General features: G+C 47.9%; 23 non-coding genes across 23 annotated transcripts; all 23 read left to right on the forward strand.

Moving 5' to 3' along the window:
* Window positions 1-555: 555 nt before the first annotated feature.
* trnar-ucu (transfer RNA arginine (anticodon UCU)) lies at window positions 556-645 on the forward strand. The gene is given in 2 exon segments: window positions 556-592; window positions 610-645. It is a non-coding gene; the product is annotated as a tRNA-Arg (tRNA).
* Window positions 646-1,111: 466 nt separating this feature from the next.
* trnar-ucu (transfer RNA arginine (anticodon UCU)) lies at window positions 1,112-1,201 on the forward strand. Its single transcript is given in 2 exon segments — window positions 1,112-1,148; window positions 1,166-1,201. It is a non-coding gene; the product is annotated as a tRNA-Arg (tRNA).
* Window positions 1,202-1,745: 544 nt separating this feature from the next.
* On the forward strand, window positions 1,746-1,835 carry trnar-ucu (transfer RNA arginine (anticodon UCU)). The gene is given in 2 exon segments: window positions 1,746-1,782; window positions 1,800-1,835. It is a non-coding gene; the product is annotated as a tRNA-Arg (tRNA).
* Window positions 1,836-2,301: 466 nt separating this feature from the next.
* On the forward strand, window positions 2,302-2,391 carry trnar-ucu (transfer RNA arginine (anticodon UCU)). The gene is given in 2 exon segments: window positions 2,302-2,338; window positions 2,356-2,391. It is a non-coding gene; the product is annotated as a tRNA-Arg (tRNA).
* A 1,025-nt stretch (window positions 2,392-3,416) lies between these two features.
* trnar-ucu (transfer RNA arginine (anticodon UCU)) lies at window positions 3,417-3,506 on the forward strand. The gene is given in 2 exon segments: window positions 3,417-3,453; window positions 3,471-3,506. It is a non-coding gene; the product is annotated as a tRNA-Arg (tRNA).
* Window positions 3,507-6,356: 2,850 nt separating this feature from the next.
* On the forward strand, window positions 6,357-6,430 carry trnat-agu (transfer RNA threonine (anticodon AGU)). The gene has a single exon. It is a non-coding gene; the product is annotated as a tRNA-Thr (tRNA).
* A 3,327-nt stretch (window positions 6,431-9,757) lies between these two features.
* Window positions 9,758-9,831, forward strand: trnat-agu (transfer RNA threonine (anticodon AGU)). Its single transcript has one exon. It is a non-coding gene; the product is annotated as a tRNA-Thr (tRNA).
* A 1,752-nt stretch (window positions 9,832-11,583) lies between these two features.
* Window positions 11,584-11,657, forward strand: trnat-agu (transfer RNA threonine (anticodon AGU)). Its single transcript has one exon. It is a non-coding gene; the product is annotated as a tRNA-Thr (tRNA).
* A 1,146-nt stretch (window positions 11,658-12,803) lies between these two features.
* trnar-ucu (transfer RNA arginine (anticodon UCU)) lies at window positions 12,804-12,893 on the forward strand. The gene is given in 2 exon segments: window positions 12,804-12,840; window positions 12,858-12,893. It is a non-coding gene; the product is annotated as a tRNA-Arg (tRNA).
* Window positions 12,894-13,628: 735 nt separating this feature from the next.
* Window positions 13,629-13,718, forward strand: trnar-ucu (transfer RNA arginine (anticodon UCU)). Its single transcript is given in 2 exon segments — window positions 13,629-13,665; window positions 13,683-13,718. It is a non-coding gene; the product is annotated as a tRNA-Arg (tRNA).
* Window positions 13,719-14,743: 1,025 nt separating this feature from the next.
* On the forward strand, window positions 14,744-14,817 carry trnat-agu (transfer RNA threonine (anticodon AGU)). Its single transcript has one exon. It is a non-coding gene; the product is annotated as a tRNA-Thr (tRNA).
* An 829-nt stretch (window positions 14,818-15,646) lies between these two features.
* Window positions 15,647-15,736, forward strand: trnar-ucu (transfer RNA arginine (anticodon UCU)). Its single transcript is given in 2 exon segments — window positions 15,647-15,683; window positions 15,701-15,736. It is a non-coding gene; the product is annotated as a tRNA-Arg (tRNA).
* Window positions 15,737-16,204: 468 nt separating this feature from the next.
* On the forward strand, window positions 16,205-16,294 carry trnar-ucu (transfer RNA arginine (anticodon UCU)). The gene is given in 2 exon segments: window positions 16,205-16,241; window positions 16,259-16,294. It is a non-coding gene; the product is annotated as a tRNA-Arg (tRNA).
* A 3,119-nt stretch (window positions 16,295-19,413) lies between these two features.
* trnar-ucu (transfer RNA arginine (anticodon UCU)) lies at window positions 19,414-19,503 on the forward strand. The gene is given in 2 exon segments: window positions 19,414-19,450; window positions 19,468-19,503. It is a non-coding gene; the product is annotated as a tRNA-Arg (tRNA).
* A 539-nt stretch (window positions 19,504-20,042) lies between these two features.
* On the forward strand, window positions 20,043-20,132 carry trnar-ucu (transfer RNA arginine (anticodon UCU)). Its single transcript is given in 2 exon segments — window positions 20,043-20,079; window positions 20,097-20,132. It is a non-coding gene; the product is annotated as a tRNA-Arg (tRNA).
* A 1,102-nt stretch (window positions 20,133-21,234) lies between these two features.
* On the forward strand, window positions 21,235-21,324 carry trnar-ucu (transfer RNA arginine (anticodon UCU)). Its single transcript is given in 2 exon segments — window positions 21,235-21,271; window positions 21,289-21,324. It is a non-coding gene; the product is annotated as a tRNA-Arg (tRNA).
* Window positions 21,325-21,551: 227 nt separating this feature from the next.
* On the forward strand, window positions 21,552-21,641 carry trnar-ucu (transfer RNA arginine (anticodon UCU)). Its single transcript is given in 2 exon segments — window positions 21,552-21,588; window positions 21,606-21,641. It is a non-coding gene; the product is annotated as a tRNA-Arg (tRNA).
* A 545-nt stretch (window positions 21,642-22,186) lies between these two features.
* Window positions 22,187-22,276, forward strand: trnar-ucu (transfer RNA arginine (anticodon UCU)). Its single transcript is given in 2 exon segments — window positions 22,187-22,223; window positions 22,241-22,276. It is a non-coding gene; the product is annotated as a tRNA-Arg (tRNA).
* Window positions 22,277-22,821: 545 nt separating this feature from the next.
* On the forward strand, window positions 22,822-22,911 carry trnar-ucu (transfer RNA arginine (anticodon UCU)). The gene is given in 2 exon segments: window positions 22,822-22,858; window positions 22,876-22,911. It is a non-coding gene; the product is annotated as a tRNA-Arg (tRNA).
* A 227-nt stretch (window positions 22,912-23,138) lies between these two features.
* trnar-ucu (transfer RNA arginine (anticodon UCU)) lies at window positions 23,139-23,228 on the forward strand. The gene is given in 2 exon segments: window positions 23,139-23,175; window positions 23,193-23,228. It is a non-coding gene; the product is annotated as a tRNA-Arg (tRNA).
* Window positions 23,229-23,455: 227 nt separating this feature from the next.
* Window positions 23,456-23,545, forward strand: trnar-ucu (transfer RNA arginine (anticodon UCU)). Its single transcript is given in 2 exon segments — window positions 23,456-23,492; window positions 23,510-23,545. It is a non-coding gene; the product is annotated as a tRNA-Arg (tRNA).
* A 227-nt stretch (window positions 23,546-23,772) lies between these two features.
* Window positions 23,773-23,862, forward strand: trnar-ucu (transfer RNA arginine (anticodon UCU)). The gene is given in 2 exon segments: window positions 23,773-23,809; window positions 23,827-23,862. It is a non-coding gene; the product is annotated as a tRNA-Arg (tRNA).
* A 227-nt stretch (window positions 23,863-24,089) lies between these two features.
* trnar-ucu (transfer RNA arginine (anticodon UCU)) lies at window positions 24,090-24,179 on the forward strand. The gene is given in 2 exon segments: window positions 24,090-24,126; window positions 24,144-24,179. It is a non-coding gene; the product is annotated as a tRNA-Arg (tRNA).
* Window positions 24,180-24,223: the final 44 nt, after the last annotated feature.

Here is a 24,223-nt window from a genome sequence, read left to right on the forward strand (position 1 = left end):
TTCAGCCTCATGCTGAAGAGCAACTGTCAAAACTTTAACACATACTGGGCTCTGTGGAGCAATGGATAGCGCATTGGACTTCTAGACGCAGGTGTGTGTCCATTCAAAGGTTGTTGGTTCGAGGAAGGAAGTCCTGGGTTCAAATCCCAGCGGTGCCTTTCTATTATGTAAGCAGTTGTTAGGTCATGACATTCAGCCTCATGCTGAAGAGCAACTGTCAAAACCTTAACACATACTGGGCTCTGTGGAGCAATGGATAGCGCATTGGACTTCTAGACGCAGGTGTGTGGCCATTCAAAGGTTGTGGGTTCGAGTACCACCAGAGTCGCTTTTTCTTTGAAAACAACAAAATTCATCGCTCCTCACTAATGACACCAATGCACAGTAAAAAGCCATGGCGCGGCGCCGTGGCTTAGCTGGTCATAGCGCCTGTCTAGTAAACAGGAAGTCCTGGGTTCAAATCCCAGCGGTGCCTTTCCTTTATGTAAGCAGTTTTTAGGTCATGACATTTAGCCTCCTGCTGAAGAGCAACTGTCAAAACTTTAACACATACTGGGCTCTGTGGCGCAATGGATAGCGCATTGGACTTCTAGACGCAGGTGTGTGGCCATTCAAAGGTTGTGGGTTCGAGTCCCACCAGAGTCATTTTTTCTTTGAAAACAACAAAATTCATCGCTCCTCACTAATGACACCAATCCACAGTAAAAAGCCATGGCGAGGCTCCGTGGCTTAGCTGGTCATAGCGCCTGTCTAGTAAACAGGAAGTCCTGGGTTCAAATCCCAGCGGTGCCTTTCTATTATGTAAGCAGTTGTTAGGTCATGACATTCAGCCTCATGCTGAAGAGCAACTGTCAAAATTTTAACACATACTGGGCTCTGTGGCGCAATGGATAGCACATTGGACTTCTAGACGCAGGTGTGGCCATTCAAAGGTTGTGGGTTCGAGTCCCATGGCGCGGCGCCATGGCTTAGCTGGTCATAGCGCCTGTCTAGTAAACAGGAAGTCCTGGGTTCAAATCCCAGCGGTGCCTTTCTATTATGTAAGCAGTTGTTAGGTCATGACATTCAGCCTCATGCTGAAGAGCAACTGTCAAAACTTTAACACATACTGGGCTCTGTGGCGCAATGGATAGCGCATTGGACTTCTAGACGCAGGTGTGTGGCCATTCAAAGGTTGTGGGTTCGAGTCCCACCAGAGTCGTTTTTTCTTTGAAAACAACAAAATTCATCGCTCCTCACTAATGACACCAATCCACAGTAAACAGCCATGGCGTGGCGCCGTGGCTTAGCTGGTCATAGCGCCTGTCTAGTAAACAGGAAGTCCTGGGTTCAAATCCCAGCGGTGCCTTTCTATTATGTAAGCAGTTGTTAGGTCATGACATTCAGCCTCCTGCTGAAGAGCAACTGTCAAAACTTTAACACATACTGGGCTCTGTGGCGCAATGGATAGCGCATTAGACTTCTAGACGCAGGTGTGTGGCCATTCAAAGGTTGTGGGTTCGAGTACCACCAGAGTCGCTTTTTCTTTGAAAACAACAAAATTCATCGCTCCTCACTAATGACACCAATGCACAGTAAAAAGCCATGGCGCGGCGCCGTGGCTTAGCTGGTCATAGCGCCTGTCTAGTAAACAGGAAGTCCTGGGTTCAAATCCCAGCGGTGCCTTTCCTTTATGTAAGCAGTTTTTAGGTCATGACATTTAGCCTCCTGCTGAAGAGCAACTGTCAAAACTTTAACACATACTGGGCTCTGTGGCGCAATGGATAGCGCATTGGACTTCTAGACGCAGGTGTGTGGCCATTCAAAGGTTGTGGGTTCGAGTCCCACCAGAGTCATTTTTTCTTTGAAAACAACAAAATTCATCGCTCCTCACTAATGACACCAATCCACAGTAAAAAGCCATGGCGAGGCTCCGTGGCTTAGCTGGTCATAGCGCCTGTCTAGTAAACAGGAAGTCCTGGGTTCAAATCCCAGCGGTGCCTTTCTATTATGTAAGCAGTTGTTAGGTCATGACATTCAGCCTCATGCTGAAGAGCAACTGTCAAAATTTTAACACATACTGGGCTCTGTGGCGCAATGGATAGCACATTGGACTTCTAGACGCAGGTGTGGCCATTCAAAGGTTGTGGGTTCGAGTCCCATGGCGCGGCGCCATGGCTTAGCTGGTCATAGCGCCTGTCTAGTAAACAGGAAGTCCTGGGTTCAAATCCCAGCGGTGCCTTTCTATTATGTAAGCAGTTGTTAGGTCATGACATTCAGCCTCATGCTGAAGAGCAACTGTCAAAACTTTAACACATACTGGGCTCTGTGGCGCAATGGATAGCGCATTGGACTTCTAGACGCAGGTGTGTGGCCATTCAAAGGTTGTGGGTTCGAGTCCCACCAGAGTCGTTTTTTCTTTGAAAACAACAAAATTCATCGCTCCTCACTAATGACACCAATCCACAGTAAACAGCCATGGCGTGGCGCCGTGGCTTAGCTGGTCATAGCGCCTGTCTAGTAAACAGGAAGTCCTGGGTTCAAATCCCAGCGGTGCCTTTCTATTATGTAAGCAGTTGTTAGGTCATGACATTCAGCCTCCTGCTGAAGAGCAACTGTCAAAACTTTAACACATACTGGGCTCTGTGGCGCAATGGATAGCGCATTAGACTTCTAGACGCAGGTGTGTGGCCATTCAAAGGTTGTGGGTTCGAGTCCCATGGCGCGGCGCCATGGCTTAGCTGGTCATAGCGCCTGTCTAGTAAACAGGAAGTCCTGGGTTCAAAACCCAGCGGTGCCTTTCTATTATGTAAGCAGTTGTTAGGTCATGACATTCAGCCTCATGCTGAAGAGCAACTGTCAAAACTTTAACACATACTGGGCTCTGTGGCGCAATGGATAGCACATTGGACTTCTAGACGCAGGTGTGTGGCCATTCAAAGGTTGTGGGTTCGAGTCCCCCCAGAGTCGTTTTTTCTTTGAAAACAACAAAATTCATCGCTCCTCACTAATGACACCAATCCACAGTAAAAAGCATGGCGTGGCGCCATGGCTTAGCTGGTCATAGCGCCTGTCTAGTAAACAGGAAGTCCTGGGTTCAAATCCCAGCGGTGCCTTTCTATTATGTAAGCAGTTGTTAGGTCATGACATTCAGCCTCCTGCTGAAGAGCAACTGTCAAAACTTTAACACATACTGGGCTCTGTGGCGCAATGGATAGCGCATTAGACTTCTAGACGCAGGTGTGTGGCCATTCAAAGGTTGTGGGTTCGAGTCCCATGGCGCGGCGCCATGGCTTAGCTGGTCATAGCGCCTGTCTAGTAAACAGGAAGTCCTGGGTTCAAATCCCAGCGGTGCCTTTCTATTATGTAAGCAGTTGTTAGGTCATGACATTCAGCCTCATGCTGAAGAGCAACTGTCAAAACTTTAACACATACTGGGCTCTGTGGCGCAATGGATAGCGCATTGGACTTCTAGACGCAGGTGTGTGGCCATTCAAAGGTTGTGGGTTCGAGTCCCACCAGAGTCGTTTTTTCTTTGAAAACAACAAAATTCATCGCTCCTCACTAATGACACCAATCCACAGTAAACAGCCATGGCGTGGCGCCGTGGCTTAGCTGGTCATAGCGCCTGTCTAGTAAACAGGAAGTCCTGGGTTCAAATCCCAGCGGTGCCTTTCTATTATGTAAGCAGTTGTTAGGTCATGACATTCAGCCTCATGCTGAAGAGCAACTGTCAAAACTTTAACACATACTGGGCTCTGTGGCGCAATGGATAGCGCATTGGACTTCTAGACGCAGGTGTGTGGCCATTCAAAGGTTGTGGGTTCGAGTCCCCCCAGAGTCGTTTTTTCTTTGAAAACAACAAAATTCATCGCTCCTCACTAATGACACCAATCCACAGTAAAAAGCCATGTCGTGGCGCCGTGGCTTAGCTGGTCATAGCGCCTGTCTAGTAAACAGGAAGTCCTGGGTTCAAATCCCAGCGGTGCCTTTCTATTATGTAAGCAGTTGTTAGGTCATGACATTCAGCCTCATGCTGAAGAGCAACTGTCAAAACTTTAACACATACTGGGCTCTGTGGTGCAATGGATAGCGCATTGGACTTCTAGACGCAGGTGTGTGGCCATTCAAAGGTTGTGGGTTCGAGTCCCACCAGAGTCGTTTTTTCTTTGAAAACAACAAAATTCATCGCTCCTCACTAATGACACCAATCCACAGTAAAAAGCCATGGCGTGGCGCCGTGGCTTAGCTGGTCATAGCGCCTGTCTAGTAAACAGGAAGTCCTGGGTTCAAATTCCAGCGGTGCCTTTCTATTATGTAAGCAGTTGTTAGGTCATGACATTCAGCCTCATGCTGAAGAGCAACTGTCAAAACTTTAACACATACTGGGCTCTGTGGAGCAATGGATAGCGCATTGGACTTCTAGACGCAGGTGTGTGGCCATTCAAAGGTTGTGGGTTCGAGTACCACCAGAGTCGTTTTTTCTTTGAAAACAACAAAATTCATCGCTCCTCACTAATGACACCAATGCACAGTAAAAAGCCATGGCGCGGCGCCGTGGCTTAGCTGGTCATAGCGCCTGTCTAGTAAACAGGAAGTCCTGGGTTCAAATCCCAGCGGTGCCTTTCCTTTATGTAAGCAGTTGTTAGGTCATGACATTCAGCCTCATGCTGAAGAGCAACTGTCAAAACTTTAACACAAACTGGGCTTTGTGGCGCAATGGATAGCGCATTGGACTTCTAGACGCAGGTGTGTGGCCATTCAAAGGTTGTGGGTTCGAGTCACACCCGAGTCATTTTTTCTTTGAAAACAACAAAATTCATCGCTCCTCACTAATGACACCAATGCACAGTAAAAAGCCATGGCGCGGCGCCGTGGCTTAGCTGGTCATAGCGCCTGTCTAGTAAACAGGAAGTCCTGGGTTCAAATCCCAGCGGTGCCTTTCCTTTATGTAAGCAGTTGTTAGGTCATGACATTTAGCCTCCTGCTGAAGAGCAACTGTCAAAACTTTAACACATACTGGGCTCTGTGGCGCAATGGATAGCGCATTGGACTTCTAGACGCAGGTGTGTGGCCATTCAAAGGTTGTGGGTTCGAGTCCCATGGCGCGGCGCTGGGCTTAGCTGGTCATAGCGCCTGTCTAGTAAACAGGAAGTCCTGGGTTCAAATCCCAGCGGTGCCTTTCTATTATGTAAGCAGTTGTTAGGTCATGACATTCAGCCTCATGCTGAAGAGCAACTGTCAAAACTTTAACACATACTGGGCTCTGTGGCGCAATGGATAGCGCATTGGACTTCTAGACGCAGGTGTGTGGCCATTCAAAGGTTGTGGGTTCGAGTACCACCAGAGTCGTTTTTTCTTTGAAAACAACAAAATTCATCGCTCCTCACTAATGACACCAATCCACAGTAAAAAGCCATGGCGTGGCGCCGTGGCTTAGCTGGTCATAGCGCCTGTCTAGTAAACAGGAAGTCCTGGGTTCAAATCCCAGCAGTGCCTTTCTATTATGTAAGCAGTTGTTAGGTCATGACATTCAGCCTCATGCTGAAGAGCAACTGTCAAAACTTTAAAACATACTGGGCTCTGTGGCGCAATGGATAGCGCATTGGACTTCTAGACGCAGGTGTGTGGCCATTCAAAGGTTGTGGGTTCGAGTACCACCAGAGTCGTTTTTTCTTTGAAAACAACAAAATTCATCGCTCCTCACTAATGACACCAATGCACAGTAAAAAGCCATGGCGCGGCGCCGTGGCTTAGCTGGTCATAGCGCCTGTCTAGTAAACAGGAAGTCCTGGGTTCAAATCCCAGCGGTGCCTTTCCTTTATGTAAGCAGTTGTTAGGTCATGACATTTAGCCTCCTGCTGAAGAGCAACTGTCAAAACTTTAACACATACTGGGCTCTGTGGCGCAATGGATAGCGCATTGGACTTCTAGACGCAGGTGTGTGGCCATTCAAAGGTTGTGGGTTCGAGTACCACCAGAGTTGTTTTTTCTTTGAAAACAACAAAATTCATCGCTCCTCACTATTGACACCAATGCACAGTAAAAAGCCATGGCGCGGCGCCGTGGCTTAGCTGGTCATAGCGCCTGTCTAGTAAACAGGAAGTCCTGGGTTCAAATCCCAGCGGTGCCTTTCCTTTATGTAAGCAGTTGTTAGGTCATGACATTCAGCCTCATGCTGAAGAGCAACTGTCAAAACTTTAACACAAACTGGGCTTTGTGGCGCAATGGATAGCGCATTGGACTTCTAGACGCAGGTGTGTGGCCATTCAAAGGTTGTGGGTTCGAGTCCCACCCGAGTCATTTTTTTCTTTGAAAACAACAAAATTCATCGCTCCTCACTAATGACACCAATGCACAGTAAAAAGCCATGGCGTGGCACCGTGGCTTAGCTGGTCATAGCGCCTGTCTAGTAAACAGGAAGTCCTGGGTTCAAATCCCAGCGGTGCCTTTCCTTTATGTAAGCAGTTGTTAGGTCATGACATTTAGCCTCCTGCTGAAGAGCAACTGTCAAAACTTTAACACATACTGGGCTCTGTGGCGCAATGGATAGCGCATTGGACTTCTAGACGCAGGTGTGTGGCCATTCAAAGGTTGTGGGTTCGAGTCCCATGGCGCGGCGCCGTGGCTTAGCTGGTCATAGCGCCTGTCTAGTAAACAGGAAGTCCTGGGTTCAAATCCCAGCGGTGCCTTTCTATTATGTAAGCAGTTGTTAGGTCATGACATTCAGCCTCATGCTGAAGAGCAACTGTCAAAACTTTAACACATACTGGGCTCTGTGGTGCAATGGATAGCGCATTGGACTTCTAGACGCAGGTGTGTGGCCATTCAAAGGTTGTGGGTTCGAGTACCACCAAAGTCGTTTTTTCTTTGAAAACAACAAAATTCATCGCTCCTCACTAATGACACCAATCCACAGTAAAAAGCCATGGCGTGGCGCCGTGGCTTAGCTGGTCATAGCGCCTGTCTAGTAAACAGGAAGTCCTGGGTTCAAATCCCAGCGGTGCCTTTCTATTATGTAAGCAGTTGTTAGGTCATGACATTCAGCCTCATGCTGAAGAGCAACTGTCAAAACTTTAACACATACTGGGCTCTGTGGAGCAATGGATAGCGCATTGGACTTCTAGACGCAGGTGTGTGTCCATTCAAAGGTTGTGGGTTCGAGGAAGGAAGTCCTGGGTTCAAATCCCAGCGGTGCCTTTCTATTATGTAAGCAGTTGTTAGGTCATGACATTCAGCCTCATGCTGAAGAGCAACTGTCAAAACTTTAACACATACTGGGCTCTGTGGCGCAATGGATAGCGCATTGGACTTCTAGACGCAGGTGTGTGGCCATTCAAAGGTTGTGGGTTCGAGTCCCCCCAGAGTCGTTTTTTCTTTGAAAACAACAAAATTCATCGCTCCTCACTAATGACACCAATCCACAGTAAAAAGCCATGTCGTGGCGCCGTGGCTTAGCTGGTCATAGCGCCTGTCTAGTAAACAGGAAGTCCTGGGTTCAAATCCCAGCGGTGCCTTTCTATTATGTAAGCAGTTGTTAGGTCATGACATTCAGCCTCATGCTGAAGAGCAACTGTCAAAACTTTAACACATACTGGGCTCTGTGGTGCAATGGATAGCGCATTGGACTTCTAGACGCAGGTGTGTGGCCATTCAAAGGTTGTGGGTTCGAGTCCCATGGCGCGGCGCCGTGGCTTAGCTGGTCATAGCGCCTGTCTAGTAAACAGGAAGTCCTGGGTTCAAATCCCAGCGGTGCCTTTCTATTATGTAAGCAGTTGTTAGGTCATGACATTCAGCCTCATGCTGAAGAGCAACTGTCAAAACTTTAACACATACTGGGCTCTGTGGTGCAATGGATAGCGCATTGGACTTCTAGACGCAGGTGTGTGGCCATTCAAAGGTTGTGGGTTCGAGTACCACCAAAGTCGTTTTTTCTTTGAAAACAACAAAATTCATCGCTCCTCACTAATGACACCAATCCACAGTAAAAAGCCATGGCGTGGCGCCGTGGCTTAGCTGGTCATAGCGCCTGTCTAGTAAACAGGAAGTCCTGGGTTCAAATCCCAGCGGTGCCTTTCTATTATGTAAGCAGTTGTTAGGTCATGACATTCAGCCTCATGCTGAAGAGCAACTGTCAAAACTTTAACACATACTGGGCTCTGTGGAGCAATGGATAGCGCATTGGACTTCTAGACGCAGGTGTGTGTCCATTCAAAGGTTGTGGGTTCGAGGAAGGAAGTCCTGGGTTCAAATCCCAGCGGTGCCTTTCTATTATGTAAGCAGTTGTTAGGTCATGACATTCAGCCTCATGCTGAAGAGCAACTGTCAAAACTTTAACACATACTGGGCTCTGTGGCGCAATGGATAGCGCATTGGACTTCTAGATGCAGGTGTGTGGCCATTCAAAGGTTGTGGGTTCGAGTCCCCCCAGAGTCGTTTTTTCTTTGAAAACAACAAAATTCATCGCTCCTCACTAATGACACCAATCCACAGTAAAAAGCCATGTCGTGGCGCCGTGGCTTAGCTGGTCATAGCGCCTGTCTAGTAAACAGGAAGTCCTGGGTTCAAATCCCAGCGGTGCCTTTCTATTATGTAAGCAGTTGTTAGGTCATGACATTCAGCCTCATGCTGAAGAGCAACTGTCAAAACTTTAACACATACTGGGCTCTGTGGTGCAATGGATAGCGCATTGGACTTCTAGACGCAGGTGTGTGGCCATTCAAAGGTTGTGGGTTCGAGTCCCACCAGAGTCGTTTTTTCTTTGAAAACAACAAAATTCATCGCTCCTCACTAATGACACCAATCCACAGTAAAAAGCCATGGCGTGGCGCCGTGGCTTAGCTGGTCATAGCGCCTGTCTAGTAAACAGGAAGTCCTGGGTTCAAATCCCAGCGGTGCCTTTCTATTATGTAAGCAGTTGTTAGGTCATGACATTCAGCCTCATGCTGAAGAGCAACTGTCAAAACTTTAACACATACTGGGCTCTGTGGCGCAATGGATAGCGCATTGGACTTCTAGACGCAGGTGTGTGGCCATTCAAAGGTTGTGGGTTTGAGTCCCACCAGAGTCGTTTTTGCTTTGAAAACAACAAAATTCATCGCTCCTCACTAATGACACCAATCCACAGTAAAAAGCCATGGCGTGGCGCCGTGGCTTAGCTGGTCATAGCGCCTGTCTAGTAAACAGGAAGTCCTGGGTTCAAATTCCAGCGGTGCCTTTCTATTATGTAAGCAGTTGTTAGGTCATGACATTCAGCCTCATGCTGAAGAGCAACTGTCAAAACTTTAACACATACTGGGCTCTGTGGAGCAATGGATATCGCATTGGACTTCTAGACGCAGGTGTGTGGCCATTCAAAGGTTGTGGGTTCGAGTACCACCAGAGTCGTTTTTTCTTTGAAAACAACAAAATTCATCGCTCCTCACTAATGACACCAATGCACAGTAAAAAGCCATGGCGCGGCGCCGTGGCTTAGCTGGTCATAGCGCCTGTCTAGTAAACAGGAAGTCCTGGGTTCAAATCCCAGCGGTGCCTTTCCTTTATGTAAGCAGTTGTTAGGTCATGACATTCAGCCTCATGCTGAAGAGCAACTGTCAAAACTTTAACACAAACTGGGCTTTGTGGCGCAATGGATAGCGCATTGGACTTCTAGACGCAGGTGTGTGGCCATTCAAAGGTTGTGGGTTCGAGTCCCACCCGAGTCATTTTTTTCTTTGAAAACAACAAAATTCATCGCTCCTCACTAATGACACCAATGCACAGTAAAAAGCCATGGCGTGGCACCGTGGCTTAGCTGGTCATAGCGCCTGTCTAGTAAACAGGAAGTCCTGGGTTCAAATCCCAGCGGTGCCTTTCCTTTATGTAAGCAGTTGTTAGGTCATGACATTTAGCCTCCTGCTGAAGAGCAACTGTCAAAACTTTAACACATACTGGGCTCTGTGGTGCAATGGATAGCGCATTGGACTTCTAGACGCAGGTGTGTGGCCATTCAAAGGTTGTGGGTTCGAGTCCCATGGCGCGGCGCTGGGCTTAGCTGGTCATAGCGCCTGTCTAGTAAACAGGAAGTCCTGGGTTCAAATCCCAGCGGTGCCTTTCTATTATGTAAGCAGTTGTTAGGTCATGACATTCAGCCTCATGCTGAAGAGCAACTGTCAAAACTTTAACACATACTGGGCTCTGTGGCGCAATGGATAGCGCATTGGACTTCTAGACGCAGGTGTGTGGCCATTCAAAGGTTGTGGGTTCGAGTACCACCAGAGTCGTTTTTTCTTTGAAAACAACAAAATTCATCGCTCCTCACTAATGACACCAATCCACAGTAAAAAGCCATGGCGTGGCGCCGTGGCTTAGCTGGTCATAGCGCCTGTCTAGTAAACAGGAAGTCCTGGGTTCAAATCCCAGCGGTGCCTTTCTATTATGTAAGCAGTTGTTAGGTCATGACATTCAGCCTCATGCTGAAGAGCAACTGTCAAAACTTTAACACATACTGGGCTCTGTGGCGCAATGGATAGCGCATTGGACTTCTAGACGCAGGTGTGTGGCCATTCAAAGGTTGTGGGTTCGAGTACCACCAGAGTCGTTTTTTCTTTGAAAACAACAAAATTCATCGCTCCTCACTAATGACACCAATGCACAGTAAAAAGCCATGGCGCGGCGCCGTGGCTTAGCTGGTCATAGCGCCTGTCTAGTAAACAGGAAGTCCTGGGTTCAAATCCCAGCGGTGCCTTTCCTTTATGTAAGCAGTTGTTAGGTCATGACATTTAGCCTCCTGCTGAAGAGCAACTGTCAAAACTTTAACACATACTGGGCTCTGTGGCGCAATGGATAGCGCATTGGACTTCTAGACGCAGGTGTGTGGCCATTCAAAGGTTGTGGGTTCGAGTACCACCAGAGTTGTTTTTTCTTTGAAAACAACAAAATTCATCGCTCCTCACTATTGACACCAATGCACAGTAAAAAGCCATGGCGCGGGGCCGTGGCTTAGCTGGTCATAGCGCCTGTCTAGTAAACAGGAAGTCCTGGGTTCAAATCCCAGCGGTGCCTTTCCTTTATGTAAGCAGTTGTTAGGTCATGACATTTAGCCTCATGCTGAAGAGCAACTGTCAAAACTTTAACACAAACTGGGCTCTGTGGCGCAATGGATAGCGCATTGGACTTCTAGACGCAGGTGTGTGGCCATTCAAAGGTTGTGGGTTCGAGTACCACCAGAGTTGTTTTTTCTTTGAAAACAACAAAATTCATCGCTCCTCACTATTGACACCAATGCACAGTAAAAAGCCATGGCGCGGCGCCGTGGCTTAGCTGGTCATAGCGCCTGTCTAGTAAACAGGAAGTCCTGGGTTCAAATCCCAGCGGTGCCTTTCCTTTATGTAAGCAGTTGTTAGGTCATGACATTCAGCCTCATGCTGAAGAGCAACTGTCAAAACTTTAACACAAACTGGGCTTTGTGGCGCAATGGATAGCGCATTGGACTTCTAGACGCAGGTGTGTGGCCATTCAAAGGTTGTGGGTTCGAGTCCCACCCGAGTCATTTTTTTCTTTGAAAACAACAAAATTCATCGCTCCTCACTAATGACACCAATGCACAGTAAAAAGCCATGGCGTGGCACCGTGGCTTAGCTGGTCATAGCGCCTGTCTAGTAAACAGGAAGTCCTGGGTTCAAATCCCAGCGGTGCCTTTCCTTTATGTAAGCAGTTGTTAGGTCATGATATTTAGCCTCCTGCTGAAGAGCAACTGTCAAAACTTTAACACATACTGGGCTCTGTGGCGCAATGGATAGCGCATTGGACTTCTAGACGCAGGTGTGTGGCCATTCAAAGGTTGTGGGTTCGAGTCCCATGGCGCGGCGCCGTGGCTTAGCTGGTCATAGCGCCTGTCTAGTAAACAGGAAGTCCTGGGTTCAAATCCCAGCGGTGCCTTTCTATTATGTAAGCAGTTGTTAGGTCATGACATTCAGCCTCATGCTGAAGAGCAACTGTCAAAACTTTAACACATACTGGGCTCTGTGGCGCAATGGATAGCGCATTGGACTTCTAGACGCAGGTGTGTGGCCATTCAAAGGTTGTGGGTTCGAGTACCACCAAAGTCGTTTTTTCTTTGAAAACAACAAAATTCATCGCTCCTCACTAATGACACCAATCCACAGTAAAAAGCCATGGCGTGGCGCCGTGGCTTAGCTGGTCATAGCGCCTGTCTAGTAAACAGGAAGTCCTGGGTTCAAATCCCAGCGGTGCCTTTCTATTATGTAAGCAGTTGTTAGGTCATGACATTCAGCCTCATGCTGAAGAGCAACTGTCAAAACTTTAACACATACTGGGCTCTGTGGAGCAATGGATAGCGCATTGGACTTCTAGACGCAGGTGTGTGTCCATTCAAAGGTTGTGGGTTCGAGGAAGGAAGTCCTGGGTTCAAATCCCAGCGGTGCCTTTCTATTATGTAAGCAGTTGTTAGGTCATGACATTCAGCCTCATGCTGAAGAGCAACTGTCAAAACTTTAACACATACTGGGCTCTGTGGCGCAATGGATAGCGCATTGGACTTCTAGACGCAGGTGTGTGGCCATTCAAAGGTTGTGGGTTCGAGTCCCCCCAGAGTCGTTTTTTCTTTGAAAACAACAAAATTCATCGCTCCTCACTAATGACACCAATCCACAGTAAAAAGCCATGGCGTGGCGCCGTGGCTTAGCTGGTCATAGCGCCTGTCTAGTAAACAGGAAGTCCTGGGTTCAAATCCCAGCGGTGCCTTTCTATTATGTAAGCAGTTGTTAGGTCATGACATTCAGCCTCATGCTGAAGAGCAACTGTCAAAACTTTAACACATACTGGGCTCTGTGGCGCAATGGATAGCGCATTGGACTTCTAGACGCAGGTGTGTGGCCATTCAAAGGTTGTGGGTTCGAGTCCCACCAGAGTCGTTTTTTCTTTGAAAACAACAAAATTCATCGCTCCTCACTAATGACACCAATCCACAGTAAAAAGCCATGGCGTGGCGCCGTGGCTTAGCTGGTCATAGCGCCTGTCTAGTAAACAGGAAGTCCTGGGTTCAAATCCCAGCGGTGCCTTTCTATTATGTAAGCAGTTGTTAGGTCATGACATTCAGCCTCATGCTGAAGAGCAACTGTCAAAACTTTAACACATACTGGGCTCTGTGGAGCAATGGATAGCGCATTGGACTTCTAGACGCAGGTGTGTGTCCATTCAAAGGTTGTGGGTTCGAGGAAGGAAGTCCTGGGTTCAAATCCCAGCGGTGCCTTTCTATTATGTAAGCAGTTGTTAGGTCATGACATTCAGCCTCATGCTGAAGAGCAACTGTCAAAACTTTAACACATACTGGGCTCTGTGGCGCAATGGATAGCGCATTGGACTTCTAGACGCAGGTGTGTGGCCATTCAAAGGTTGTGGGTTCGAGTCCCCCCAGAGTCGTTTTTTCTTTGAAAACAACAAAATTCATCGCTCCTCACTAATGACACCAATCCACAGTAAAAAGCCATGGCGTGGCGCCGTGGCTTAGCTGGTCATAGCGCCTGTCTAGTAAACAGGAAGTCCTGGGTTCAAATCCCAGCGGTGCCTTTCTATTATGTAAGCAGTTGTTAGGTCATGACATTCAGCCTCATGCTGAAGAGCAACTGTCAAAACTTTAACACATACTGGGCTCTGTGGTGCAATGGATAGCGCATTGGACTTCTAGACGCAGGTGTGTGGCCATTCAAAGGTTGTGGGTTCGAGTCCCACCAGAGTCATTTTTTCTTTGAAAACAACAAAATTCATCGCTCCTCACTAATGACACCAATCCACAGTAAAAAGCCATGGCGTGGCGCCGTGGCTTAGCTGGTCATAGCGCCTGTCTAGTAAACAGGAAGTCCTGGGTTCAAATCCCAGCGGTGCCTTTCTATTATGTAAGCAGTTGTTAGGTCATGACATTCAGCCTCATGCTGAAGAGCAACTGTCAAAACTTTAACACATACTGGGCTCTGTGGCGCAATGGATAGCGCATTGGACTTCTAGACGCAGGTGTGTGGCCATTCAAAGGTTGTGGGTTTGAGTCCCACCAGAGTCGTTTTTGCTTTGAAAACAACAAAATTCATCGCTCCTCACTAATGACACCAATCCACAGTAAAAAGCCATGGCGTGGCGCCGTGGCTTAGCTGGTCATAGCGCCTGTCTAGTAAACAGGAAGTCCTGGGTTCAAATTCCAGCGGTGCCTTTCTATTATGTAAGCAGTTGTTAGGTCATGACATTCAGCCTCATGCTGAAGAGCAACTGTCAAAACTTTAACACATACTGGGCTCTGTGGAGCAATGGATAGCGCATTGGACTTCTAGACGCAGGTGTGTGGCCATTCAAAGGTTGTGGGTTCGAGTACCACCAGAGTCGTTTTTTCTTTGAAAACAACAAAATTCATCGCTCCTCACTAATGACACCAATGCACAGTAAAAAGCCATGGCGCGGCGCCGTGGCTTAGCTGGTCATAGCGCCTGTCTAGTAAACAGGAAGTCCTGGGTTCAAATCCCAGCGGTGCCTTTCCTTTATGTAAGCAGTTGTTAGGTCATGACATTCAGCCTCATGCTGAAGAGCAACTGTCAAAACTTTAACACAAACTGGGCTTTGTGGCGCAATGGATAGCGCATTGGACTTCTAGACGCAGGTGTGTGGCCATTCAAAGGTTGTGGGTTCGAGTCCCACCCGAGTCATTTTTTTCTTTGAAAACAACAAAATTCATCGCTCCTCACTAATGACACCAATGCACAGTAAAAAGCCATGGCGTGGCACCGTGGCTTAGCTGGTCATAGCGCCTGTCTAGTAAACAGGAAGTCCTGGGTTCAAATCCCAGCGGTGCCTTTCCTTTATGTAAGCAGTTGTTAGGTCATGACATTTAGCCTCCTGCTGAAGAGCAACTGTCAAAACTTTAACACATACTGGGCTCTGTGGCGCAATGGATAGCGCATTGGACTTCTAGACGCAGGTGTGTGGCCATTCAAAGGTTGTGGGTTCGAGTCCCATGGCGCGGCGCCGTGGCTTAGCTGGTCATAGCGCCTGTCTAGTAAACAGGAAGTCCTGGGTTCAAATCCCAGCGGTGCCTTTCTATTATGTAAGCAGTTGTTAGGTCATGACATTCAGCCTCATGCTGAAGAGCAACTGTCAAAACTTTAACACATACTGGGCTCTGTGGCGCAATGGATAGCGCATTGGACTTCTAGATGCAGGTGTGTGGCCATTCAAAGGTTGTGGGTTCGAGTACCACCAAAGTCGTTTTTTCTTTGAAAACAACAAAATTCATCGCTCCTCACTAATGACACCAATCCACAGTAAAAAGCCATGGCGTGGCGCCGTGGCTTAGCTGGTCATAGCGCCTGTCTAGTAAACAGGAAGTCCTGGGTTCAAATCCCAGCGGTGCCTTTCTATTATGTAAGCAGTTGTTAGGTCATGACATTCAGCCTCATGCTGAAGAGCAACTGTCAAAACTTTAACACATACTGGGCTCTGTGGAGCAATGGATAGCGCATTGGACTTCTAGACGCAGGTGTGTGTCCATTCAAAGGTTGTGGGTTCGAGGAAGGAAGTCCTGGGTTCAAATCCCAGCGGTGCCTTTCTATTATGTAAGCAGTTGTTAGGTCATGACATTCAGCCTCATGCTGAAGAGCAACTGTCAAAACTTTAACACATACTGGGCTCTGTGGCGCAATGGATAGCGCATTGGACTTCTAGACGCAGGTGTGTGGCCATTCAAAGGTTGTGGGTTCGAGTCCCACCAGAGTCGTTTTTGCTTTGAAAACAACAAAATTCATTGCTCCTCACTAATGACACCAATCCACAGTAAAAAGCCATGGCGTGGCGCCGTGGCTTAGCTGGTCATAGCGCCTGTCTAGTAAACAGGAAGTCCTGGGTTCAAATCCCAGCGGTGATTTTCTATTATGTAAGCAGTTGTTAGGTCATGACATTCAGCCTCCTGCTGAAGAGCAACTGTCAAAACTTTAACACATACTGGGCTCTGTGGCGCAATGGATAGCGCATTAGACTTCTAGACGCAGGTGTGTGGCCATTCAAAGGTTGTGGGTTCGAGTCCCATGGCGCGGCGCCATGGCTTAGCTGGTCATAGCGCCTGTCTAGTAAACAGGAAGTCCTGGGTTCAAATCCCAGCGGTGCCTTTCTATTATGTAAGCAGTTGTTAGGTCATGACATTCAGCCTCATGCTGAAGAGCAACTGTCAAAACTTTAACACATACTGGGCTCTGTGGCGCAATGGATAGCGCATTGGACTTCTAGACGCAGGTGTGTGGCCATTCAAAGGTTGTGGGTTCGAGTCCCACCAGAGTCGTTTTTTCTTTGAAAACAACAAAATTCATCGCTCCTCACTAATGACACCAATCCACAGTAAACAGCCATGGCGTGGCGCCGTGGCTTAGCTGGTCATAGCGCCTGTCTAGTAAACAGGAAGTCCTGGGTTCAAATCCCAGCGGTGCCTTTCTATTATGTAAGCAGTTGTTAGGTCATGACATTCAGCCTCATGCTGAAGAGCAACTGTCAAAACTTTAACACATACTGGGCTCTGTGGCGCAATGGATAGCGCATTGGACTTCTAGACGCAGGTGTGTGGCCATTCAAAGGTTGTGGGTTCGAGTCCCCCCAGAGTCGTTTTTTCTTTGAAAACAACAAAATTCATCGCTCCTCACTAATGACACCAATCCACAGTAAAAAGCCATGGCGTGGCGCCGTGGCTTAGCTGGTCATATCGCCTGTCTAGTAAAGAGGAAGTCCTGGGTTCAAATCCCAGCGGTGCCTTTCTATTATGTAAGCAGTTGTTAGGTCATGACATTCAGCCTCCTGCTGAAGAGCAACTGTCAAAACTTTAACACATACTGGGCTCTGTGGCGCAATGGATAGCGCATTAGACTTCTAGACGCAGGTGTGTGGCCGTTCAAAGGTTGTGGGTTTGAGTCCCACCAGAGTCGTTTTTGCTTTGAAAACAACAAAATTCATCGCTCCTCACTAATGACACCAATCCACAGTAAAAAGCCATGGCGTGGCGCCGTGGCTTAGCTGGTCATAGCGCCTGTCTAGTAAACAGGAAGTCCTGGGTTCAAATTCCAGCGGTGCCTTTCTATTATGTAAGCAGTTGTTAGGTCATGACATTCAGCCTCATGCTGAAGAGCAACTGTCAAAACTTTAACACATACTGGGCTCTGTGGAGCAATGGATAGCGCATTGGACTTCTAGAAGCAGGTGTGTGGCCATTCAAAGGTTGTGGGTTCGAGTACCACCAGAGTCGTTTTTTCTTTGAAAACAACAAAATTCATCGCTCCTCACTAATGACACCAATGCACAGTAAAAAGCCATGGCGCGGCGCCGTGGCTTAGCTGGTCATAGCGCCTGTCTAGTAAACAGGAAGTCCTGGGTTCAAATCCCAGCGGTGCCTTTCCTTTATGTAAGCAGTTGTTAGGTCATGACATTCAGCCTCATGCTGAAGAGCAACTGTCAAAACTTTAACACAAACTGGGCTTTGTGGCGCAATGGATAGCGCATTGGACTTCTAGACGCAGGTGTGTGGCCATTCAAAGGTTGTGGGTTCGAGTCCCACCCGAGTCATTTTTTCTTTGAAAACAACAAAATTCATCGCTCCTCACTAATGACACCAATGCACAGTAAAAAGCCATGGCGCGGCGCCGTGGCTTAGCTGGTCATAGCGCCTGTCTAGTAAACAGGAAGTCCTGGGTTCAAATCCCAGCGGTGCCTTTCCTTTATGTAAGCAGTTGTTAGGTCATGACATTTAGCCTCCTGCTGAAGAGCAACTGTCAAAACTTTAACAAATACTGGGCTCTGTGGCGCAATGGATAGCGCATTGGACTTCTAGACGCAGGTGTGTGGCCATTCAAAGGTTGTGGGTTCGAGTCCCATGGCGCGGCGCTGGGCTTAGCTGGTCATAGCGCCTGTCTAGTAAACAGGAAGTCCTGGGTTCAAATCCCAGCGGTGCCTTTCTATTATGTAAGCAGTTGTTAGGTCATGACATTCAGCCTCATGCTGAAGAGCAACTGTCAAAACTTTAACACATACTGGGCTCTGTGGCGCAATGGATAGCGCATTGGACTTCTAGACGCAGGTGTGTGGCCATTCAAAGGTTGTGGGTTCGAGTACCACCAGAGTCGTTTTTTCTTTGAAAACAACAAAATTCATCGCTCCTCACTAATGACACCAATGCACAGTAAAAAGCCATGGCGCGGCGCCGTGGCTTAGCTGGTCATAGCGCCTGTCTAGTAAACAGGAAGTCCTGGGTTCAAATCCCAGCGGTGCCTTTCCTTTATGTAAGCAGTTGTTAGGTCATGACATTTAGCCTCCTGCTGAAGAGCAACTGTCAAAACTTTAACACATACTGGGCTCTGTGGCGCAATGGATAGCGCATTGGACTTCTAGACGCAGGTGTGTGGCCATTCAAAGGTTGTGGGTTCGAGTCCCACCCGAGTCATTTTTTTCTTTGAAAACAACAAAATTCATCGCTCCTCACTAATGACACCAATGCACAGTAAAAAGCCATGGCGTGGCGCCGTGGCTTAGCTGGTCATAGCGCCTGTCTAGTAAACAGGAAGTCCTGGGTTCAAATCCCAGCGGTGCCTTTCCTTTATGTAAGCAGTTGTTAGGTCATGACATTTAGCCTCCTGCTGAAGAGCAACTGTCAAAACTTTAACACATACTGGGCTCTGTGGCGCAATGGATAGCGCATTGGACTTCTAGACGCAGGTGTGTGGCCATTCAAAGGTTGTGGGTTCGAGTCCCATGGCGCGGCGCCGTGGCTTAGCTGGTCATAGCGCCTGTCTAGTAAACAGGAAGTCCTGGGTTCAAATCCCAGCGGTGCCTTTCTATTATGTAAGCAGTTGTTAGGTCATGACATTCAGCCTCATGCTGAAGAGCAACTGTCAAAACTTTAACACATACTGGGCTCTGTGGCGCAATGGATAGCGCATTGGACTTCTAGACGCAGGTGTGTGGCCATTCAAAGGTTGTGGGTTCGAGTACCACCAAAGTCGTTTTTTCTTTGAAAACAACAAAATTCATCGCTCCTCACTAATGACACCAATCCACAGTAAAAAGCCATGGCGTGGCGCCGTGGCTTAGCTGGTCATAGCGCCTGTCTAGTAAACAGGAAGTCCTGGGTTCAAATCCCAGCGGTGCCTTTCTATTATGTAAGCAGTTGTTAGGTCATGACATTCAGCCTCATGCTGAAGAGCAACTGTCAAAACTTTAACACATACTGGGCTCTGTGGAGCAATGGATAGCGCATTGGACTTCTAGACGCAGGTGTGTGTCCATTCAAAGGTTGTGGGTTCGAGGAAGGAAGTCCTGGGTTCAAATCCCAGCGGTGCCTTTCTATTATGTAAGCAGTTGTTAGGTCATGACATTCAGCCTCATGCTGAAGAGCAACTGTCAAAACTTTAACACATACTGGGCTCTGTGGCGCAATGGATAGCGCATTGGACTTCTAGACGCCGGTGTGTGGCCATTCAAAGGTTGTGGGTTCGAGTCCCACCAGAGTCGTTTTTGCTTTGAAAACATCAAAATTCATTGCTCCTCACTAATGACACCAATCCACAGTAAAAAGCCATGGCGTGGCGCCGTGGCTTAGCTGGTCATAGCGCCTGTCTAGTAAACAGGAAGTCCTGGGTTCAAATTCCAGCGGTGCCTTTCTATTATGTAAGCATTTGTTAGGTCATGACATTCAGCCTCATGCTGAAGAGCAACTGTCAAAACTTTAACACATACTGGGCTCTGTGGAGCAATGGATAGCGCATTGGACTTCTAGACGCAGGTGTGTGGCCATTCAAAGGTTGTGGGTTCGAGTACCACCAGAGTCGTTTTTTCTTTGAAAACAACAAAATTCATCGCTCCTCACTAATGACACCAATGCACAGTAAAAAGCCATGGCGCCGTGGCTTAGCTGGTCATAGCGCCTGTCTAGTAAACAGGAAGTCCTGGGTTCAAATCCCAGCGGTGCCTTTCCTTTATGTAAGCAGTTTTTAGGTCATGACATTTAGCCTCCTGCTGAAGAGCAACTGTCAAAACTTTAACACATACTGGGCTCTGTGGCGCAATGGATAGCGCATTGGACTTCTAGACGCAGGTGTGTGGCCATTCAAAGGTTGTGGGTTCGAGTCCCACCAGAGTCATTTTTTCTTTGAAAACAACAAAATTCATCGCTCCTCACTAATGACACCAATCCACAGTAAAAAGCCATGGCGAGGCTCCGTGGCTTAGCTGGTCATAGCGCCTGTCTAGTAAACAGGAAGTCCTGGGTTCAAATCCCAGCGGTGCCTTTCTATTATGTAAGCAGTTGTTAGGTCATGACATTCAGCCTCATGCTGAAGAGCAACTGTCAAAACTTTAACACATACTGGGCTCTGTGGCGCAATGGATAGCACATTGGGCTTCTAGACGCAGGTGTGTGGCCATTCAAAGGTTGTGGGTTCGAGTCCCCCCAGAGTCGTTTTTTCTTTGAAAACAACAAAATTCATCGCTCCTCACTAATGACACCAATCCACAGTAAAAAGCCATGGCGTGGCGCCATGGCTTAGCTGGTCATAGCGCCTATCTAGTAAACAGGAAGTCCTGGGTTCAAATCCCAGCGGTGCCTTTCTATTATGTAAGCAGTTGTTAGGTCATGACATTCAGCCTCCTGCTGAAGAGCAACTGTCAAAACTTAAACACATACTGGGCTCTGTGGCGCAATGGATAGCGCATTAGACTTCTAGACGCAGGCGTGTGGCCATTCAAAGGTTGTGGGTTCGAGTCCCATGGCGCGGCGCCATGGCTTAGCTGGTCATAGCGCCTGTCTAGTAAACAGGAAGTCCTGGGTTCAAATCCCAGCGGTGCCTTTCTATTATGTAAGCAGTTGTTAGGTCATGACATTCAGCCTCATGCTGAAGAGCAACTGTCAAAACTTTAACACATACTGGGCTCTGTGGCGCAATGGATAGCGCATTGGACTTCTAGACGCAGGTGTGTGGCCATTCAAAGGTTGTGGGTTCGAGTCCCCCCAGAGTCGTTTTTTCTTTGAAAACAACAAAATTCATCGCTCCTCACTAATGACACCAATCCACAGTAAAAAGCCATGTCGTGGCGCCGTGGCTTAGCTGGTCATAGCGCCTGTCTAGTAAACAGGAAGTCCTGGGTTCAAATCCCAGCGGTGCCTTTCTATTATGTAAGCAGTTGTTAGGTCATGACATTCAGCCTCATGCTGAAGAGCAACTGTCAAAACTTTAACACATACTGGGCTCTGTGGCGCAATGGATAGCGCATTGGACTTCTAGACGCAGGTGAGTGGCCATTCAAAGGTTGTGGGTTCGAGTCCCACCAGAGTCGTTTTTTCTTTGAAAACAACCAAATTCATCGCTCCTCACTAATGACACCAATCCACAGTAAAAAGCCATTGCGTGGCGCCGTGGCTTAGCTGGTCATAGCGCCTGTCTAGTAAACAGGAAGTCCTGGGTTCAAATCCCAGCGGTGCCTTTCCATTATGTAAGCAGTTGTTGGGTCATGACATTCAGCCTCATGCTGAAGAGCAACTGTCAAAACTTTAACACATTCTGGGCTCTGTGGCGCAATGGATAGCGCATTGGACTTCTAGACGCAGGTGTGTGGCCATTCAAAGGTTGTGGGTTCGAGTCCCACCAGAGTCGTTTTTGCTTTGAAAACAACAAAATTCATCGCTCCTCACTAATGACACCAATCCACAGTAAAAAGCCATTGCGTGGCGCCGTGGCTTAGCTGGTCATAGCGCCTGTCTAGTAAACAGGAAGTCCTGGGTTCAAATCCCAGCGGTGCCTTTCCATTATGTAAGCAGTTGTTAGGTCATGACATTCAGCCTCATGCTGAAGAGCAACTGTCAAAACTTTAACACATACTGGGCTCTGTGGCGCAATGGATAGCGCATTGGACTTCTAGACGCAGGTGTGTGGCCATTCAAAGGTTGTGGGCTTAAGTCCCACCAGAGTCATTTTTTTCTTTGAAAACAACAAAATTCATCGCTCCTCACTAATGACACCAATGCACAGTCAAAAGCCATGGCGCGGCGCCGTGGCTTAGCTGGTCATAGCGCCTGTCTAGTAAACAGGAAGTCCTGGGTTCAAATCCCAGCGGTGCCTTTCCTTTATGTAAGCAGTTTTTAGGTCATGACATTTAGCCTCCTGCTGAAGAGCAACTGTCAAAACTTTAACACATACTGGGCTCTGTGGCGCAATGGATAGCGCATTGGACTTCTAGACGCAGGTGTGTGGCCATTCAAAGGTTGTGGGTTCGAGTCCCACCAGAGTCGTTTTTTCTTTGAAAACAACAAAATTCATCGCTCCTCACTAATGACACCAATCCACAGTAAAAAGCCATTGCGTGGCGCCGTGGCTTAGCTGGTCATAGCGCCTGTCTAGTAAACAGGAAGTCCTGGGTTCAAATCCCAGCGGTGCCTTTCCATTATGTAAGCAGTTGTTAGGTCATGACATTCAGCCTCATGCTGAAGAGCAACTGTCAAAACTTTAACACATACTGGGCTCTGTGGCGCAATGGATAGCGCATTGGACTTCTAGACGCAGGTGTGTGGCCATTCAAAGGTTGTGGGCTTAAGTCCCACCAGAGTCATTTTTTTCTTTGAAAACAACAAAATTCATCGCTCCTCACTAATGACACCAATGCACAGTCAAAAGCCATGGCGCGGCGCCGTGGCTTAGCTGGTCATAGCGCCTGTCTAGTAAACAGGAAGTCCTGGGTTCAAATCCCAGCGGTGCCTTTCCTTTATGTAAGCAGTTTTTAGGTCATGACATTTAGCCTCCTGCTGAAGAGCAACTGTCAAAACTTTAACACATACTGGGCTCTGTGGCGCAATGGATAGCGCATTGGACTTCTAGACGCAGGTGTGTGGCCATTCAAAGGTTGTGGGTTCGAGTCCCACCAGAGTCGTTTTTTCTTTGAAAACAACAAAATTCATCGCTCCTCACTAATGACACCAATGCACAGTCAAAAGCCATGGCACGGCGCCGTGGCTTAGCTGGTCATAGCGCCTGTCTAGTAAACAGGAAGTCCTGGGTTCAAATCCCAGCGGTGCCTTTCTATTATGTAAGCAGTTGTTAGGTTATGACATTCAGCCTCATGCTGAAGAGCAACTGTCAAAACTTTAACACATACTGGGCTCTGTGGCGCAATGGATAGCGCATTGGACTTCTAGACGCAGGTGTGTGGCCATTCAAAGGTTGTGGGTTCGAGTCCCACCAGAGTCGTTTTTTCTTTGAAAACAACAAAATTCATCGCTCCTCACTAATGACACCAATCCACAGTAAAAAGCCATTGCGTGGCGCCGTGGCTTAGCTGGTCATAGCGCCTGTCTAGTAAACAGGAAGTCCTGGGTTCAAATCCCAGCGGTGCCTTTCTATTATGTAAGCAGTTGTTAGGTCATGACATTCAGCCTCATGCTGAAGAGCAACTGTCAAAACTTTAACACATACTGGGCTCTGTGGTGCAATGGATAGCACATTGGACTTCTAGACGCAGGTGTGTGGCCATTCAAAGGTTGTGGGTTCGAGTCCCACCAGAGTCGTTTTTTCTTTGAAAACAACAAAATTCATCGCTCCTCACTAATGACACCAATCCACAGTAAAAAGCCATGGCGTGGCGCCGTGGCTTAGCTGGTCATAGCGCCTGTCTAGTAAACAGGAAGTCCTGGGTTCAAATCCCAGCGGTGCCTTTCTATTATGTAAGCAGTTGTTAGGTCATGACATTCAGCCTCATGCTGAAGAGCAACTGTCAAAACTTTAACACATACTGGGCTCTGTGGCGCAATGGATAGCGCATTGGACTTCTAGACGCAGGTGTGTGGCCATTCAAAGGTTGTGGGTTCGAGTCCCACCAGAGTCGTTTTTTCTTTGAAAACAACAAAATTCATCGCTCCTCACTAATGACACCAATCCACAGTAAAAAGCCATTGCGTGGCGCCGTGGCTTAGCTGGTCATAGCGCCTGTCTAGTAAACAGGAAGTCCTGGGTTCAAATCCCAGCGGTGCCTTTCCATTATGTAAGCAGTTGTTGGGTCATGACATTCAGCCTCATGCTGAAGAGCAACTGTCAAAACTTTAACACATTCTGGGCTCTGTGGCGCAATGGATAGCGCATTGGACTTCTAGACGCAGGTGTGTGGCCATTCAAAGGTTGTGGGTTCGAGTCCCACCAGAGTCGTTTTTGCTTTGAAAACAACAAAATTCATCGCTCCTCACTAATGA

The sequence above is a fragment of the Brachyhypopomus gauderio genome, unplaced genomic scaffold (genome assembly GCF_052324685.1).
Source record: "Brachyhypopomus gauderio isolate BG-103 unplaced genomic scaffold, BGAUD_0.2 sc98, whole genome shotgun sequence".
Taxonomy (NCBI): domain Eukaryota; kingdom Metazoa; phylum Chordata; class Actinopteri; order Gymnotiformes; family Hypopomidae; genus Brachyhypopomus; species Brachyhypopomus gauderio.